This window comes from Ranitomeya variabilis, chromosome 4 (genome assembly GCF_051348905.1).
Source record: "Ranitomeya variabilis isolate aRanVar5 chromosome 4, aRanVar5.hap1, whole genome shotgun sequence".
Classification (NCBI taxonomy): domain Eukaryota; kingdom Metazoa; phylum Chordata; class Amphibia; order Anura; family Dendrobatidae; genus Ranitomeya; species Ranitomeya variabilis.
In genome coordinates, this window is record NC_135235.1 from 606,709,263 (window position 1) to 606,725,289 (window position 16,027).

General features: G+C 47.2%; 1 long non-coding RNA gene, 1 other non-coding gene and 2 pseudogenes across 2 annotated transcripts in view; 1 reads left to right on the plus strand and 3 right to left on the minus strand.

Moving 5' to 3' along the window:
• The window catches only part of LOC143769239 (uncharacterized), a 281,786-nt gene that overhangs the window by 83,154 nt on the left and 182,605 nt on the right, over positions 1-16,027 (plus strand). The window lies entirely within an intron of this gene.
• On the minus strand, positions 1,722-1,918 carry LOC143770675 (U2 spliceosomal RNA). The gene has a single exon (XR_013214695.1). It is a non-coding gene; the product is annotated as a U2 spliceosomal RNA (small nuclear RNA).
• LOC143770814 (U2 spliceosomal RNA) lies at positions 3,191-3,333 on the minus strand (annotated as a pseudogene).
• Positions 4,275-4,490, minus strand: LOC143771284 (U2 spliceosomal RNA; annotated as a pseudogene).

A 16,027-nucleotide genomic window follows, 5' to 3' on the forward strand; every position in this document is an offset into this window, starting at 1 on the left:
TCTCATGTGAGAAGCGCACTGACCTGCAGTAACGCCTCAAAAAGGTTTCGATATCGCCCTCGGAGACAAATGGACTGTACATGAAGAGCACCAATGGTACTTCTTCTTCGCCATACAGAAAATCGAACCTTAGTCCATTCAGTACATCACTGTCCTTGTCCGCACCCATCAATGCTGCATGGATGTTCTCACAGCACGATTTGGCCGTAAACGAGATGGTATACCGGCCACGGAACTCCTGGTCGTACAGACACAGGATTTTATTTCTCTCTAGGAGGAAGAACCCAAAAAGAACCTCATTCACTATATAGTGTAAGTTCTTTTCATGGCGCTGGCATTCATCCACCTCGATCCTAATGGATTGTCGCAGAGGAGTCTCCCCCACTGCAAATCCAAAAGAGAACGGCATTTTCGGCTCTCAGGGACTAAGCCCCTTCCTAATAGTAACAAGGGACCGAATCCCACCAGAGGCAAGACTCGACCCCAAGACCAAGAAGGGGGTACCCCGAGAACCTACACTGCCCACTAAGCGTTTAAACGCTCAGCAAAAAGGAACGCCCTTATTGATTCAGGTCTCCCTGAAAACAAGACGCGATCACTCCTCGTTGTCTGGGGACTAAGCCGGACGCCTATAGCAGCAAGGGGGAGAAGTCCCCACCGTTAAGTAAGGACAATCCCCCAAGGCCGACGAACCGGGTACCCCAGACACCTTAGACCAGACCAAGCACAGCAACAATTAAGCCACTACACTTGATCTTAGCCATGAGGCCGAGAAGCGATACTGAAGCCGCTGTGCCCCGTGGGCCGCACCAAGGCCTACCACCAATACCCATTGTGGAGACAGAGCAAAAGATTGCCGCCGCAGGGAGGACATTTTCAGAAACTCTGGAGGCCTTCTCAATGACAGTTCTGCTGTCAATGACAGTTCTGCTGTGTATGTGTGTCTGTGTGTGAGAGACGGAGAGTGTGTGTCTGTCTGTCTGTGTGTGAGTGTTTGTTCAAGCTGTGCACGACGCGTTTTGAATCTGCATAACTCCGCCTACTTTGACCACACCCTCCAGCCAGCCCCATTGTGACAGCACATGAATGTTCCGTGCTAAGATTCTATCTACTGCGGGCAGCGCACCTGGTTGGTGAAAAGCATTAGAATGCTCACACACACAGGTGTAGATGGACAAGACAAGCCTATTCAAGATCAGCACAGGCACCATTTTTACTTATTTTTTTCTTTTAAAAATGCATATAATACAACGCATTGAAAAGCCGGTGGTCCACAAGAGGGAGACAATGTTTCAAAAAAGAATTCCTGCGGTCAGAAATGCAGTATGTATGGCAGAACTACTCATTGGATACTTCAATTTAAATAGCAAGTGCTGACAGACAACAGGGGCCTAGTTTGGTAGCCGACACAGTATATTTGCAACACTGTAAGAAAGGCCTAAATCTTAACACACCTGTTGCAGCAACCAGTAAAGACAAATTGATTGATTGATTGATTGATTGATTGCATATTGAATGCAATGCAATGTTTGACAGACATAGGTGAAAGCAAGGCCAGGCAAGGCGCAGAAAATGTTGCAATTGGCCAGGAGAAATCAAACAAAATGCTACACTTGGCCTGAGAAAAGTGCTTCTTTGACCCTGAAATCAATTCACATAAAGGGTTAAAAGACAACTCACGCTGATTTCAATTCAATCTGTTTTTAGAAACTGGATCAGAGAAGGAGTGCACTGGTCCCGGAGATACTGCAATAACGGGTCAATGCGTGGAGTGGACAGAGCAAGCTCTTCTTCCATCTCCCTGTTCCAAAAATCCATTTAATATATGGTCCCCAAATAGGGGACGTATCAGATATTAAACTGATAAGAACAGATTTTTTTTTTTTTTTTTTTTTTTTAATGGCTGCGTCAGAGAGACGCGACATGGTTAAAGTTACTCACCAAGTCGTACGTCATTCATCATATTTCAGCCATATTAAATTTATTAAACTAATTAAAACAGAAAACAAATACATGTACACAGAAATAACAACAAATTAGTGCATTCCTCCCTTCTTTGCATGCTCAATAATAAGAGCCATATCTTCTGGGGATATATGTCCCCTTTCAGACTTGACTTTATCAATTAGCCATTTAGGTATCTTATACGTGTCTACAAACCGATTAAAATTTGCCTTCATACTTGTAATAACCTTAGTTTTGAGATATTCATAATCTCCACTTGTTGTTTCCATACCCTCTACCTCAGGTTCTTCCTTTGCAGGAATTACCTTTACCGGTGGCAGAGGCACCTCAACCTTTCTTGGAGTTCTTTTTACTTTAGGGCTTGGTTCTTCCACATTACTCTCACTCACAGGGGTTTGCTCTTGCTTATCTTCTTTTTTCCTTTTAGGACAGTCCTGGAACACGTGCCCAGGACTTCTACATAAATTGCATAATTTTTCTTTTAGACATTCTGAAAAGACATGACCTTGTTCACCACACTTTGAGCACATGGTTTTCTCACAATTAATTCTATCATGACCATACTCTTTACAATTTCTGCAGAAAGTTCCCATTTCAGCAAAAAACAAGTCTCCGGTCACTCTACCAAGCTTAAATCTCGCTGGTGGTAGCACATATTCACCAGGTTTTTCCGGATTATTTTTCATTTTACACATAAATTTTCTTTTTCCAGTCCAAAAACCAAATTCATTAAGAATTTTCCCTTCACCTTTAACTTCCAAGCAATACATACTTAAGAAAGTCTTGATATCTTCCTCCTCCACTAAGCCAGAGTACATTTTAACTATAATCAGTTTGTTACGTCTCCTGAAGTGAGGTATGACACTCACTCCAGTCAGCAGAGCATTCCGTTTAACCTTTTCATAATGATCCGCAAAATCAGAATAGGCTTTTTCATCTACCAGAGTAACGTCATAATAACCTTTCTTGGGATAGTCCATCACCGTAAGTACCTTTTCTTTCGGTATTTGGAAAAGACCGAGAAGAAGCTCCATTGTTAGAAATCTCAAACCTTTCTCACTGCGCACTGACTCGTCCATAATAAAACGAACAGCATTCCGCTCTCGGGCATATTCTGGAATCGACTCCATCTTCAAAGCTCCAAACACGATCAGGAAACCTTCAGCACAACAGTGCCAGGTGGGTGATCGCCTCTCGTTGTCCCGGGACTAAGCCGTCTCCCTATAGCTGCAAGGGGGTGAAGCCTTCTGTTACAAAGGCAATCCCCCAAAGCCGAGAGAACGGGTACCCGAGACACCTTAGACCAGACCAAGCACAGCAACAATTAAGCCACTACACTTGATCTTAGCCATGAGGCCGAGAAGCGATACTGAAGCCGCTGTGCCCCGTGGGCCGCACCAAGGCCTACCACCAATACCCATTGTGGAGACAGAGCAAAAGATTGCCGCCGCAGGGAGGACATTTTCAGAAACTCTGGAGGCCTTCTCAATGACAGTTCTGCTGTCAATGACAGTTCTGCTGTGTATGTGTGTCTGTGTGTGAGAGACGGAGAGTGTGTGTCTGTCTGTCTGTGTGTGAGTGTTTGTTCAAGCTGTGCACGACGCGTTTTGAATCTGCATAACTCCGCCTACTTTGACCACACCCTCCAGCCAGCCCCATTGTGACAGCACATGAATGTTCCGTGCTAAGATTCTATCTACTGCGGGCAGCGCACCTGGTTGGTGAAAAGCATTAGAATGCTCACACACACAGGTGTAGATGGACAAGACAAGCCTATTCAAGATCAGCACAGGCACCATTTTTACTTATTTTTTTCTTTTAAAAATGCATATAATACAACGCATTGAAAAGCCGGTGGTCCACAAGAGGGAGACAATGTTTCAAAAAAGAATTCCTGCGGTCAGAAATGCAGTATGTATGGCAGAACTACTCATTGGATACTTCAATTTAAATAGCAAGTGCTGACAGACAACAGGGGCCTAGTTTGGTAGCCGACACAGTATATTTGCAACACTGTAAGAAAGGCCTAAATCTTAACACACCTGTTGCAGCAACCAGTAAAGACAAATTGATTGATTGATTGATTGATTGATTGCATATTGAATGCAATGCAATGTTTGACAGACATAGGTGAAAGCAAGGCCAGGCAAGGCGCAGAAAATGTTGCAATTGGCCAGGAGAAATCAAACAAAATGCTACACTTGGCCTGAGAAAAGTGCTTCTTTGACCCTGAAATCAATTCACATAAAGGGTTAAAAGACAACTCACGCTGATTTCAATTCAATCTGTTTTTAGAAACTGGATCAGAGAAGGAGTGCACTGGTCCCGGAGATACTGCAATAACGGGTCAATGCGTGGAGTGGACAGAGCAAGCTCTTCTTCCATCTCCCTGTTCCAAAAATCCATTTAATATATGGTCCCCAAATAGGGGACGTATCAGATATTAAACTGATAAGAACAGATTTTTTTTAACTTGGATGTACCCAACTTTAGGTACACCCGTTTATTAATGTTTTAAAAGCAATTACAGATAAAAGACGTATATGTACAGTATTTTACATTTTTGAAGCATTTGTAACATTTTGATCAAAAACAGAAATTTTTTAAGTTACATGCAAACAAGACAAGTAATGTACAGGCATTGGCCAATAATATGCATTAATGGTGGTATTCAAATTATGGTATTCCACTCTTCTACCATCCATTGCTTTGACAGTAAAAGATTCTTTTTCTTGTCCAATAAATAATAAATATACATCTCACTAAAAGCCAATGATAAAACGTCTTTCACAGATAAAACATCATGTTTAAAAAGAAGGATGTTCCTGGCCTTCCATAGAGCTTCTTTGATGGTGCTGATTGTCTTCCATGCAATGATCCTCTTACTTGCGTTGGGGCATTCCATGTCACCAAATAAAACAGTCTCAAAACTTAAGTCTTTCAAACCAGTCACTTTCTGGAGCAAGGGAAACATTTTTGTCCATATTTGTCTTGTGAATTGACAAGTCCAAAGAATGTGTAGCACTGTTTCTTCTCCTTGGCAGTCCTCTCTTGGGCATTTGGCGGATCTCACGAATCTCCTTCTGTGCTGGAATGCCCGGCATGGAAGACAATCATGCACACAGCTCCAGGCCAGGTCCTTCTGGGAATTAAAAAGGTAAGAGGCATTAACATTTTTCCAAATCTCTAAACACTTAGGATCATTAAAATTTCCAATCTGTGTCACTTGTTCTTTTCCTTTGAGGCCCTTTAAGATCTTTTTGCTATCCCCTAGGGCCTCTGTGTTTATACCCTTTAGGTCATATGTATTAACAATGGTACCTAAAATTTTATAATTTTCGGGTGTATTAAAAGCATATGGGGAATTTAAAACTGTTTCAAACCACCCAAGGCGCCTCATAAAAAAACCAATGTTAAAACGGATAAAATATGACCAATAACTATTTTTAAAAAGGGAATTAAAACACAGGACAAAGAAACGGATTAAAACAAAAGCTCTAAAATCTGGGAAATCTTTGCCACCATTACCTTTGGATTTTACCACCAGCTCTCTCTTTAGTTTTTCCATCTTGGAACTCCAATAAAAGGTAAAACAAGCTTTGATTATTTTGTTAAAAATACCGTTTGGAGGAGGGAAGACCAGGCTTAAATATAATAAAAGCGGCAGAATGACCATTTTAATGATTAAAATTTTCCCCTCCATAGTCAATTTTCTCAAATTCCACATGCACAATTTCTGATTTACCTTTTGAGCCACCATATTCCAGCTTTCTGTGCCTTTATTTTCTTCATTAAAAATTATACCTAAAATTTGAACAGAGTCCCTCTCCGGGACTTGGATATCTGTTAAAACCACATTGCCAACCTTTAAAATAGAACTTTTGTTAAAATTTAACTTAAAACCAGACCCACAGCAGAAAAACTCCACCTGCCTTAAGGCTTTTTGTATAGAAGGGGAATCCCTGCATATTATGGCTACATCATCCATATAACCTGTGACTTTTGCCTCCAGACCCCCTCCACCAGGCAGTGGGATTCCCCGGATTTGTTTATCCCTCCTCAGGGTACATAGCAGGGGCTCAAGGGCACAAATAAATAAAAGTGGGGACAGGGGACAACCCTGCTTAACCCCAGATTTTAAAACCACGTCTTTTGTTTTAAAACCATTTACGACGATCTTGCTTGTGCAGTCTTTATAAAATGCCTTAAGTGACAATAAAAACCCCTCTGGTATACCCATTTTACTTAAAACATTAAAAAGGAACTCGTGAGATACTCTATCAAAGGCTTTTTCAAAATCAAGGGATAAGACCGCCACTCCACCTCCCCTTGATTTAGTGTCATCAATTATGTCTTTGATAAGATTTAGGTTTTCCCATGTGCTTCTCTCTGGTATACCACAGACCTGGTTAGGATGTACTATGTTTCCCACCACTTTTTTGAGTCTGTTTGCACAAATTTTGGCCATTATTTTATAGTCACAGTTTAAAAGGGTTATTGGTCTCCAATTTTTTATGTCCGTTTTGTCCCCTTTCTTATGTATAAGGGAGACCTCACCCTTTTTCCAAGAGGTGGGGAGAGTTTTTGTATTAAAAACCTCACTTAAAATAATTAAAAGATCTTCTTGTAAAAGCTCATAAAATGTGGAATAAAATTCTATAGGAATACCGTCTGGCCCGGGGACTTTTCCTGTTTTAAAACTTTTAATTGTTTCAGCCACCTCTTCCTCGCTCAGATCCTGCAATAAAAAATTTTGTGACACTGGGTCTAAAATGGTAGTGATTTCCTCCATAGAGCTTTCCATAAAACTACTGTCTATAATTTTTGTATTAAAAAGGTCAGCATAAAATTGGTGGACTTTATTTAAAATACCCTCTATTTCATTTTCTCCCTCCAAAGAATTAATAAATACCCTTTTCCCAACCATATTTTTAAAGAAATACCGGGAACAGGTTTCATTTTCTTCTACATGCTGGACTTTAGAGTGGAAGATTAATTGCTTCCCCCTTTGTTCCAAGCATCTTGATATTTCAGTTTTAAGATTAATTATATCTTTATCTACATCTATGTCGTGTTCTCGCAGTTTATAGAGGGTTTGCAGACGGGTATTTAGGAGGTTGTAAATCTCTCTCTTTTCTTTAGCTTTTTGTATTCCGGCTTTAATGAAGAAATCTTTAATATTTTTCTTCATTTTTTCCCACCACCTACTCATAGGGGTATGGGGATTTCTAGTTTGCTTGCAATTTGTATAAAATTCCTTAAAACCAGTTAAAATTTCTGGATCATCTAAAAGAGAGATATTTAGCTTCCAGGCACTTTTACCTTTTTTCTTAAAATCATCATATTTAACATTAAAAAGTAAAAGTTTGTGGTCTGAAAAAACATTGGTTAAAAGCTCACATTTAAAAGGCAGTATGGAATAAGAACAAAAAATAAAATCAATTCTGGAGCTGCAGTTCACATTGCTCCAGGTTACCCACTCTTCAGCAGGGAGGTTCGTATTGCATTCCTTAAAACAATCAGTAAGTTTAAAATCCTGTACAACATTTTTGAGCATAAAAGAGGTTTTGTCATAGTTGCTACTCACTGCATTGGAGAATCTTTTCTCCCCACCCATAATACAATTAAAATCACCTGCTAAAATAAGAGGATCAGAGTCATTGATAAAAAGGGGTAACATTTCTAACATTTTTGCTCTTTCATTTTTGTCAGTAGATCCATAAAAATTTAAAAACTGCCATTTAAAACCATCAATAAAAGCTTTAACCAATAAAATCCTGCCTGGTAAAACCTCCTGCACAGAGTCAATAAAAACATTACCTTTAAAAAGAATGGCGACCCCTGCTGACCTGGATTCATTAGATCCTGACCACACTGAGGGTCCATGTGACCAATCTGTTTCATACTTATTATAATTTAAGGAATGTGGAATGTTGCATTCCTGTAAGAAAAAAACAGATGCCGACAAGGTGTACATAAACTCAAACAGCGCCAACCTCCTGGGTTTTGTTTTGATCCCTCTAGCGTTGAGGGAGATTCCGGAAATCCCTGCCATAAGAGAAAATGAAAAGGTACGGCATTCAAAAAACTCTTACCTCAGCTGGTTATAAGTAGTGTTGAGCGATACTTTCCGATATCGGAAAGTATCGGTATCGGAAAGTATCGGCCGATACCGTCAAAATATCGGATCCAATCCGATACCGATACCCGATCCCAATGCAAGTCAATGGGACGAAAATATCGGAATTAAAATAAACCCTTTATAAACTTGTAGGTTCATTCTACATGAAGGAAAACAACTAAGAATAATGTAGGATGTATTGGGGGACGTGGCGGAGATATTAAAGGGACAGAGGTTTAGCCCAATGTAATAGAATAGCAGGATTTTTAATTTTTTTTTATGAAGTTCGGCGTTAGAAAGAATTTGACTATGTTATTTTTTTTTTTTTTTATGTCAGATATTGATGTTTCACTACTTCCACGCCCTTCACCTTCTTTTTTACTTCTCCCACGCTTTCTTCTTAATTATCCTCATCATCAGCTTCTTTGACATCAACTTCTTCACCTTATTCATCTTCTTCTTCATCTTCTACCTATTATTTTTTGGGTTACATTGTTCATATTCTTTTTATTTTACTATTATCTTCATCATATTCAACTTCTTCATCATATTCTTATTTGTGACAGGCATTCCCGTAGTTGTTATCTATAAAAGTTTGAAGATTACACCTTCCGTTCTGCCTGTCACAAACCAGTTACATTTGTCCGCGTTCAGTTTGGCCTGCAGCATCAGGCTTTATCCAGGGGCACCACGAGGAGGAACGGACTCACCCCCATACACTGCTTAGTCTTCTTCTGCTTATAATTTACATAATATTTTTTTGCTCTGATATTTTGTGTTATGCTTAATGTCCTTCTGCTCTTTGTTCTGCAGCCTCTTGTTCTTCTGCTTCTCGGTCTTCCAGGTCGTCATCGTCTCCAGGGTCGTCGTCTCCGGGGTCGTCGTCATCGGGGTGGTCTCCGGGGTCGTCGTCATCGGGGTGGTCTTCAGGGTCATCGTCTCCAGGGTCGTCGTCATCACGGTGGTTGTCGTCTCTGGTGTCGTCGTCATCTTAGGGGTGTTCTTCCGGGTCATCGTGTTTAGTCTCTTGAACTTGGAAATGTAGCAGAAGGTACAAGAAGGCTGAGAAAATGCCGAGAACCAGCTGATGGAACTGGAACTCGGATGGCTACCCGAAGGTCCAAGAGCCAATGGAACTACCGAGGACCAGCTGACGTTACTGGAACCCGGTTACTAAGCAGGAGGTACCCGTGCCTGAAAGCACTACCAAGGACCACCTGACGTTGGTGGAACTCGGATACCCAGAGGGAGGCACCTAAGCCAAAGGCTCTGCCCGGAACCAGCTGACGGTACTGGAACCAGGATGGGGAGCAGAAGGTACAAGAGCAAAAGACACTGCCGAGAACCAGCTGACGGTGCTGGAACCCGGATGGGTAGCCGAAGGTCCAAGAGCCAATGGAACTACCGAGGACCAGCTGACGTTACTGGAACCCGGTTACTAAGCAGGAGGTACCCGTGCCTGAAAGCACTACCAAGGACCACCTGACGTTGGTGGAACTCGGATACCCAGAGGGAGGCACCTAAGCCAAAGGCTCTGCCCGGAACCAGCTGACGGTACTGGAACCAGGATGTGGAGCAGAAGGTACAAGAGCAAGTGTCTGCGTGGCTTTTGCAGGACACGTTGCCGGCTGCACAGCAGGGGAACAGCTGGCGGTGCTGGACCCCACTGACACATTGGCGAGGTGTTTGGCTCTGTGCAGCCAGCACTTCCGGACAGCAACGAGCGGTGTTGTAGCCCGGGCTCTGCAGGGGGAGCAGAGTGTAGGCCGAAGCCTACTTGAACCAATTTCAAAGGTAACCTTTAACCCCCCCTCAGGGGTTAGAAAGTAGAAGAGCCACAGCTTATGCAGCAGTAGTGCTGCACAAGTCAAAGGTTGCTCTTTTAATTTCGCTCCTTGCACACGCTGAATGAAACACGTATAACATTTAGCCCTTTATACAGTCAAACTGTGTTGGAGGCGCGAGTTCCCTTTGTAATGAGACGCAGCACAGATGTCAAGAATCCCACCTTGGTGCTGGGTGCAGCCTCCTGAGCGTTGTTATTTGCTGTACAGGAGTCTGCGCTGTCGTGTTATCCCCTGGCCTAGCGCTGTTAGCGCTGCCCATCTTCTGACCTCATTTAATGTTGGCCGGTGCGGTTCGCGATGCCCATGAATCCCAGCCCCGCAGTGTCTTAACATTGTTAAAACACTGCGGGGCTGGGATACAGGGCCTGGCGCAGCACATATGTTCGCCTCTCACACTCGGGTCCTTACACCCGCTTCAGACTGTGCGGCGTCATCTGATCCCTTATCGCATGCCACGGCCATGAAGCCGCACAGTCCGAAGAAGGCGGAAGGAGAGGAGGGACAGGCGAAGTGATGCACTGATCCTGCCCATCAATCACACCCTCGCAGTCCCAATAAATAAGACACCGAGGGGCGTTGTGTGGGTCAGGGCGGCCGCAGAGGCGCAGCCAGCCAAACAATGATGCCAGAAGACGGGCAGCGCTACCAAGGGGGTTGCAGCGTGTCATTACAAAGGAAAGTCACACCACCGGGACGGTTAAATGGTCACACAGAGGACACATTGCAGACGTGTTTTCAGTTCCACATGTGCGAGGAGAATACGTTTCTGAGCCACCTTGCACACATGCAGCATTACCGCTGTACAAGGTGGCTGGATAACGTAAAAACGCCTGGGGGAGGGGGGACAGGTTCCCTTCAATTTCAGTTCTTGTGTCTGCGTGGCTTTTGCAGGACACGTTGCCGGCTGCACAGCAGGGGAACAGCTGGCGGTGCTGGACCCCACTGACACATTGGCTGGTGTTTTTCTCTGTGCAGCTAGCACATCTGGGCAAAAACTGGCGGTGTGTTAGAGCCCAGGGACAGCAGGAGGAGGAGCAGGAGGAGGAGGAGCAGGGGGAGGGGAGTGTAGGCCGAAGCCTGCACAGGCGGCAGCTTTGGGTGTGTTGTGTCTGCGTGGCTTTTGCAGGACACGTTGCCGGCTACACAGCAGGGGAACAGCTGGCGGTGCTGGACCCCACTGACACATTGGCGAGGTGTTTGGCTCTGTGCAGCCAGAACTTCCGGACAGCAACTAGCGTTGTTGGAGCCCGGGCTCTGCAGGTGGAGCAGAGTGTAGGCCGAAGCCTAATTGAACCGATTTCAAAAGTCACCTTTAACCCCCCCTCAGGGGTTACAAAGTAGAAGAGCCACAGCTTATGCAGCAGCAGTGCTGCGCAAGTCAAAGGTTGCTCTTGTAATTTTTCTCCTTGCACACGCTGAATGGAACACGTATAACATTTAGCCCTTTATACAGTCAAACTGTGTAATGGAGGCGAGAGTTCCCTTTGTAATGAGACGCAGCACAGGTGTCAAGAATCCCACCTTGGTGCTGGGTGCAGCCTCCCGAGCGTTGTTATTTGCTGTACAGGAGTCTGCGCTGTCGTGTTATCCCCTGGCCTAGCGCCGTTAGCGCTGCCCATCTTCTGGCATCATGTAATGTCGGCCGGTGCGGTTCGCGATGCCCATGAATCCCAGCCCCGCAGTGTCTTAACATTGTTAAAACACTGCGGGGCTGGGATTCAGGGCCTGGCGCAGCACATATGTTCGCCTCTCACACTCGGGTCCTTACACCCGCTTCAGACTGTGCGGCGTCATCTGATCCCTTATCGCATGCCACGGCCATGAAGCCGCACAGTCCGAAGAAGGCGGAAGGAGAGGAGGGACAGGCGAAGTGATGCACTGATCCTGCCCATCAATCACACCCTCGCAGTCCCAATAAATAAGACACCGAGGGGCGTTGTGTGGGTCAGGGCGGCCGCAGAGGCGCAGGCAGCCAAACAATGATGCCAGAAGACGGGCAGCGCTACCAAGGGGGTTGCAGCGTGTCATTACAAAGGAAAGTCACACCACCGGGACGGTTAAATGGTCACACAGAGGACACATTGCAGACGTGTTTTCAGTTCCACATGTGCGAGGAGAATACGTTTCTGAGCCACCTTGCACACATGCAGCATTACCGCTGTACAAGGTGGCTGGATAACGTAAAAACGCCTGGGGGAGGGGGGACAGGTTCCCTTCAATTTCAGTTCTTGTGTCTGCGTGGCTTTTGCAGGACACGTTGCCGGCTGCACAGCAGGGGAACAGCTGGCGGTGCTGGACCCACTGACACATTGGCTGGTGTTTTTCTCTGTGCAGCTAGCACATCTGGGCAAAAACTGGCGGTGTGTTAGAGCCCAGGGACAGCAGGAGGAGGAGCAGGAGGAGGAGGAGCAGGGGGAGGGGAGTGTAGGCCGAAGCCTGCACAGGCGGCAGCTTTGGGTGTGTTGTGTCTGCGTGGCTTTTGCAGGACACGTTGCCGGCTACACAGCAGGGGAACAGCTGGCGGTGCTGGACCCCACTGACACATTGGCGAGGTGTTTGGCTCTGTGCAGCCAGAACTTCCGGACAGCAACTAGCGTTGTTGGAGCCCGGGCTCTGCAGGTGGAGCAGAGTGTAGGCCGAAGCCTAATTGAACCGATTTCAAAAGTCACCTTTAACCCCCCCTCAGGGGTTACAAAGTAGAAGAGCCACAGCTTATGCAGCAGCAGTGCTGCGCAAGTCAAAGGTTGCTCTTGTAATTTTTCTCCTTGCACACGCTGAATGGAACACGTATAACATTTAGCCCTTTATACAGTCAAACTGTGTAATGGAGGCGAGAGTTCCCTTTGTAATGAGACGCAGCACAGGTGTCAAGAATCCCACCTTGGTGCTGGGTGCAGCCTCCCGAGCGTTGTTATTTGCTGTACAGGAGTCTGCGCTGTCGTGTTATCCCCTGGCCTAGCGCCGTTAGCGCTGCCCATCTTCTGGCATCATGTAATGTCGGCCGGTGCGGTTCGCGATGCCCATGAATCCCAGCCCCGCAGTGTCTTAACATTGTTAAAACACTGCGGGGCTGGGATTCAGGGCCTGGCGCAGCACATATGTTCGCCTCTCACACTCGGGTCCTTACACCCGCTTCAGACTGTGCGGCGTCATCTGATCCCTTATCGCATGCCACGGCCATGAAGCCGCACAGTCCGAAGAAGGCGGAAGGAGAGGAGGGACAGGCGAAGTGATGCACTGATCCTGCCCATCAATCACACCCTCGCAGTCCCAATAAATAAGACACCGAGGGGCGTTGTGTGGGTCAGGGCGGCCGCAGAGGCGCAGGCAGCCAAACAATGATGCCAGAAGACGGGCAGCGCTACCAAGGGGGTTGCAGCGTGTCATTACAAAGGAAAGTCACACCACCGGGACGGTTAAATGGTCACACAGAGGACACATTGCAGACGTGTTTTCAGTTCCACATGTGCGAGGAGAATACGTTTCTGAGCCACCTTGCACACATGCAGCATTACCGCTGTACAAGGTGGCTGGATAACGTAAAAACGCCTGGGGGAGGGGGGACAGGTTCCCTTCAATTTCAGTTCTTGTGTCTGCGTGGCTTTTGCAGGACACGTTGCCGGCTGCACAGCAGGGGAACAGCTGGCGGTGCTGGACCCCACTGACACATTGGCTGGTGTTTTTCTCTGTGCAGCTAGCACATCTGGGCAAAAACTGGCGGTGTGTTAGAGCCCAGGGACAGCAGGAGGAGGAGCAGGAGGAGGAGGAGCAGGGGGAGGGGAGTGTAGGCCGAAGCCTGCACAGGCGGCAGCTTTGGGTGTGTTGTGTCTGCGTGGCTTTTGCAGGACACGTTGCCGGCTACACAGCAGGGGAACAGCTGGCGGTGCTGGACCCCACTGACACATTGGCGAGGTGTTTGGCTCTGTGCAGCCAGCACTTCCGGACAGCAACTAGCGTTGTTGGAGCCCGGGCTCTGCAGGTGGAGCAGAGTGTAGGCCGAAGCCTAATTGAACCGATTTCAAAAGTCACCTTTAACCCCCCCTCAGGGGTTACAAAGTAGAAGAGCCACAGCTTATGCAGCAGCAGTGCTGCGCAAGTCAAAGGTTGCTCTTGTAATTTTTCTCCTTGCACACGCTGAATGGAACACGTATAACATTTAGCCCTTTATACAGTCAAACTGTGTAATGGAGGCGAGAGTTCCCTTTGTAATGAGACGCAGCACAGGTGTCAAGAATCCCACCTTGGTGCTGGGTGCAGCCTCCCGAGCGTTGTTATTTGCTGTACAGGAGTCTGCGCTGTCGTGTTATCCCCTGGCCTAGCGCCGTTAGCGCTGCCCATCTTCTGGCATCATGTAATGTCGGCCGGTGGGGTTCGCGATGCCCATGAATCCCAGCCCCGCAGTGTCTTAACATTGTTAAAACACTGCGGGGCTGGGATTCAGGGCCTGGCGCAGCACATATGTTCGCCTCTCACACTCGGGTCCTTACACCCGCTTCAGACTGTGCGGCGTCATCTGATCCCTTATCGCATGCCACGGCCATGAAGCCGCACAGTCCGAAGAAGGCGGAAGGAGAGGAGGGACAGGCGAAGTGATGCACTGATCCTGCCCATCAATCACACCCTCGCAGTCCCAATAAATAAGACACCGAGGGGCGTTGTGTGGGTCAGGGCGGCCGCAGAGGCGCAGCCAGCCAAACAATGATGCCAGAAGACGGGCAGCGCTACCAAGGGGGTTGCAGCGTGTCATTACAAAGGAAAGTCACACCACCGGGACGGTTAAATGCTCACACAGAGGACACATTGCAGACGTGTTTTCAGTTCCACATGTGCGAGGAGAATACGTTTCTGAGCCACCTTGCACACATGCAGCATTACCGCTGTACAAGGTGGCTGGATAACGTAAAAACGCCTGGGGGAGGGGGGACAGGTTCCCTTCAATTTCAGTTCTTGTGTCTGCGTGGCTTTTGCAGGACACGTTGCCGGCTGCACAGCAGGGGAACAGCTGGCGGTGCTGGACCCCACTGACACATTGGCTGGTGTTTTTCTCTGTGCAGCTAGCACATCTAGGCAAAAACTGGCGGTGTGTTAGAGCCCAGGGACAGCAGGAGGAGGAGCAGGAGGAGGAGGAGCAGGGGGAGGGGAGTGTAGGCCGAAGCCTGCACAGGCGGCAGCTTTGGGTGTGTTGTGTCTGCGTGGCTTTTGCAGGACACGTTGCCGGCTACACAGCAGGGGAACAGCTGGCGGTGCTGGACCCCACTGACACATTGGCGAGGTGTTTGGCTCTGTGCAGCCAGCACTTCCGGACAGCAACTAGCGTTGTTGGAGCCCGGGCTCTGCAGGTGGAGCAGAGTGTAGGCCGAAGCCTAATTGAACCGATTTCAAAAGTCACCTTTAACCCCCCCTCAGGGGTTACAAAGTAGAAGAGCCACAGCTTATGCAGCAGCAGTGCTGCGCAAGTCAAAGGTTGCTCTTGTAATTTTTCTCCTTGCACACGCTGAATGGAACACGTATAACATTTAGCCCTTTATACAGTCAAACTGTGTAATGGAGGCGAGAGTTCCCTTTGTAATGAGACGCAGCACAGGTGTCAAGAATCCCACCTTGGTGCTGGGTGCAGCCTCCCGAGCGTTGTTATTTGCTGTACAGGAGTCTGCGCTGTCGTGTTATCCCCTGGCCTAGCGCCGTTAGCGCTGCCCATCTTCTGGCATCATGTAATGTTGGCCGGTGCGGTTCGCGATGCCCATGAATCCCAGCCCCGCAGTGTCTTAACATTGTTAAAACACTGCGGGGCTGGGATTCAGGGCCTGGCGCAGCACATATGTTCGCCTCTCACACTCGGGTCCTTACACCCGCTTCAGACTGTGCGGCGTCATCTGATCCCTTATCGCATGCCACGGCCATGAAGCCGCACAGTCCGCAGAAGGCGGAAGGAGATGAGGGACAGGCGAACTGATGCACTGATCATGCCCATCAATCACACCCTCGCAGTCCCAATAACTAAGACAACGAGGGGCGTTGTGTGGGTCAGGGCGGCCGCAGAGGCGCAGCCAGCCAAACAATGATGCCAGAAGACGGGCAGCGCTACCAAGGGGGT